Here is a 3,726-nt window from a genome sequence, read left to right as displayed (position 1 = left end):
CTTTAATAAGTAGGGATCCAGAACAAGTCTGGTCACTCTCACTTTAGCAGTTTTTTTCATTGCTGTACCAATCACCTTCCCCACGATCCATTTGGCATGCACGGATGAACGAACTGCTGACATTCTATGGCTCTGATCACCTGGAAAAAAATTTAACTTCTGATGGTTATTAATCGCCAAATTAATTTTGTCACCAAAATCGCAGAGTTTCAGAAATAGCTTCTGTTATCTTTCTAGAATCATCATTTTCTGTCCCTTTTGCCTTCAGGACCCAACCTCCATCTTTAACAGCATTGACAAAGCAGCAGTATTAATCTCAGCCTTGGTTGCCCCGTTGGCAAAATGGGGCCACTCACAGGAATGCTCTGAAGCTTCGACCTATAAGGTGCTCAGTAATGCAAGTCGACGCTGACTGACTGTGTTCCTAATCCCTCCCAGGCAGCAAGGGGGCCTCGCCAAGATTGCACACCCGGGTTAACTCGCAGCGCACTAGACCCAGGGCCGGCGCCCTTCACGTGGGGCTACTTTCAGGGCCCGACATACTGAGCCCACCCCGCTGTGCATGGGGAAGATTGGGATGATTCTCAGCCCCAGCCACCTTGAGATCAGGAGACACCACCGGCCTAGAGGCCTTTGCGCCCTTGCATCTCACACAGACAAATCTCGAAACCTCGCTCACCTCCGCGTTCTACTGCGCAACCGCAAAACACACGGAGCACCGCCCACGCGTGTCACAATGCGCGCAGGCCCCGCCCCATCCCGCCTCTTATTGGCCGCGCGCATGCGCTTAGCGATCAGCGGCAGACTCCGTCCAATCGCCGCTAAGAGAACCTCAATCGTGAGCAGGAAGGGTGCTCTGCTTTTGCTTTCCCCACGTGAACTGCGACAGGAGCGCCGGAAGTTCCAGGTTTCCCCCTATTCTTTAGGGTCCTCTTCTTCCGGTTGAGTTGAACGAGGTTTTTGTAAGTAAAAGGCACTTTCACTAATGAACATTGAAACTTTGGGTCCAGTTAGGTAGGAATAACTTGTAGTAGTCCGTTGTGCAGTGATGTAGCAATGGTTGAGTACATTAATTGTGAGATTTTGAATGTTCTCAAGACAAATAGTAAATTAGGTGTTTGATGTATTGTGTATCCCGATGGGATCATTAGACATAGTATATGATAGGGTCTAGCCCTAGTATAAATTGCTACATTATTATGGTGATCATCTAATATGGCTGAAGCCCTTAAAACAACAGCTTCGGGCTGGTGAGATGGCTCAGTGGTCTAAAGCACCTATTTAAAACAAGCTTAGTAAAGCACAGGGACCGCGGTTCAATCCCCCAGCACCACATGCCAGACAGCCCCGCCCCCTGGTGGGCTGAGCTGGCCACACACACAAAATGAATGAATGAATGAATAAATAATTCTTAAACAAACAAACAAACAAACAAACAAAAAAAACAGCTTCTCTTCCTAGAGACCACCTTCCCCCTTCTCCAACTCAGCTCAGGGTGCCATTTCCTCTCACCTTTCCCACCACCACAGGCAAGACCCCAGTCAGCTCCTCAGATATTTCTACACCAACTCCTCTCAAATTCTACCCTTGGCAAAAGGCCCTGAAAGCCTCCTTGTCTCAGGTCAGAGGATCTATCCACCCCCATCTGCCCTCGATCCCCTCCATGTCTTTGGAGTTAATAAAGGCTTCTTTTGTCTTTTCTATCTCTTTACTGCCGAAAAGCCTATCAGGGTACAGGCATGGAATACAGGTGATGCCCTGTGCCACATAAACATTTACAATTGTATTTTTTTTTCTAATTTTTTTTTTATTACATTTATTTATTGTGTGTGTGTGTGGCCAGCTCAGCCCACCAGGGGGCGGGTCTGGCTGGCATGTGGTGCTGGGGATCGAACCGCGGTCCCTGTGCTTTGCCAAGCTTGTTTCAAGTAGGTGCTTTAGACCACTGAGCCATCTCTCCAGCCCCTACAATTGTATTAACAATTTGGTAACGCTTTCTAAAAGTGAGACATCTAAATAATGAATAACAATTTTTAAAAATGAAACATTTAAGTTTATAAATTCGAGGATTGAAATAATTGTTTCTATCCTCTGGACCCCACCCCCCATCGGACACCCAAGACCTTTACACTGAGCTACATCCTCAACCCATTTTTTATACAAGCCTCAGTCTCTCAGAGTGCTGGGATTACAGGTGTGTGCCGGCCACCGTACCTAGCTTTTCTGCTGCTTTCGTAGATTTTTATGTTCAATATGATTTTAGGTGTTCTTAGTATCTGTGAGATGAAAGGAGGTCAGCTATATATTTTATGTGCCAGTTATGAAGGAGTTAGATGGGCCATGAGCAGGTTGCAGCCGCCAGTGACTTACTTCCAAGAATTCTTCACCGGAGTCACGACCTCTTGGAGGCTGTGCTTCACGGAGTTTCCATGACATCAAGTGTTAACTGAAGATCTACAAGGCAGGACTGGCAACAGAAGTGATGATGGTCCACAATGAAGGGCCACACAAAAGCAATGAAAAATGGCAGGCACCAATATTCAGAAAACATCTCTTTATTTGGCACAACTGTATTAAGTATGTTTGTTACAATGCACAGCATGCTGAATTATGAAGAGTCATGGAAGACTCACAACAATGTCCATTTATTATCAAGTATGCATGTTATGTGTTGTGTCTGTACTCTTGTCATTTGGCAATAGATTTCGCATTTATCTGTTCATTTATTTATTTTCTTTGGCGGAACCAGGGATGGAACTCAGGCCCTTGCGCTTGCCAGAGCAAGTGCTTATTCTACTGAGCCATCCACCCAGCCCCACATTTATCTGTTTGTATAGATAACTGTTTACCTCTTGTCTAAAGGCACCTGCCTAGGTATTTACAAGCATTTAATTATAATTTATAGTATCATTTAAGTATTACTATCAATAGTACTGTTGTGGTTTGGGTTTTTTAAATTTATTTAGTACAGGACCTACAGAGTCTCACTACACAGATCGGACTTGTAGTGATACTCCTGTTTTTAGCCTCCCAAGTGCTGGGATTACAGGCACGAACACCATGTCCAGTCTCAATCGCTGTCTCAGTGCATCCCGGGGATTGAACCTGGCTTGGGGTTTTTGCAAGGGGAACAATGTAATTACAGGACACATTTTGTATTGTTAGTTTATAAGGAATCACCTAAGAATCATGTACAACAAGTGCAGGAAATCTATCCACATGGTAAATACTGAAAAATCTACCTGGATCCTACTTTATGGATCAGTGCCAGAAAGGCCTAATGGTAAGTGCCGGAAGCTAGGAAATCTATGTTAGCGGAATAAAGGATCTGTGCTAGCAGGCTGAAGGGTCTGAACGGGAGCTAGGAAGCAACGCTCAAGGTAAGCACCAGAGCTCCCCCAAAGGTACCACAGCCACCCTTAGCAACAGTGAGGTCCCAGGCTCCTCTGGTGATGAGGAAAGCTGGGTTCCCATCAGGAAAGCCAGTGCAACAGGCTTCTCCATGAGGCTGAGCAGGGCACCATCTTGCCCTCTGGGGCCAGAAAGTGATTCTCAAGATGAGGACCTGTGTCGGGCGCGGGCGCCCTGCTCCTCAGCCTTGCCCCTTCTTTTGGAGTTTATGCCTCGAGCCTTGTTTCCTGTATAGCTTTTGGTCCCTGCTGGTAAGATTTGATTGGTTCACATAGCCCTACGAAGCAGCTGACTATTGGCCTATTGCCCACGTCA

General features: G+C 46.2%; 1 non-coding gene across 3 annotated transcripts in view; it reads right to left on the bottom strand.

Moving 5' to 3' along the window:
- The window catches only part of LOC101587284, an 18,149-nt gene extending 17,394 nt beyond the window's left edge, over window positions 1–755 (bottom strand). The window contains exons 1-2 of one of the 3 annotated variants that reach the window (XR_002820957.1): window positions 680–755; window positions 76–140 (exon numbers count right to left, since the gene is read on the bottom strand). This is a non-coding gene — a transcript (uncharacterized LOC101587284). The other 2 variants (XR_002820955.1, XR_002820956.1) reach the window with 2 other exon arrangements.
- Between the last annotated feature and the right edge of the window lie 2,971 nt (window positions 756–3,726).

The sequence above is a fragment of the Octodon degus genome, unplaced genomic scaffold (assembly GCF_000260255.1).
Source record: "Octodon degus isolate 3935 unplaced genomic scaffold, OctDeg1.0 scaffold00035, whole genome shotgun sequence".
NCBI classification, from domain to species: domain Eukaryota; kingdom Metazoa; phylum Chordata; class Mammalia; order Rodentia; family Octodontidae; genus Octodon; species Octodon degus.
This window is presented reverse-complemented; position numbering and strand designations above follow the sequence as displayed.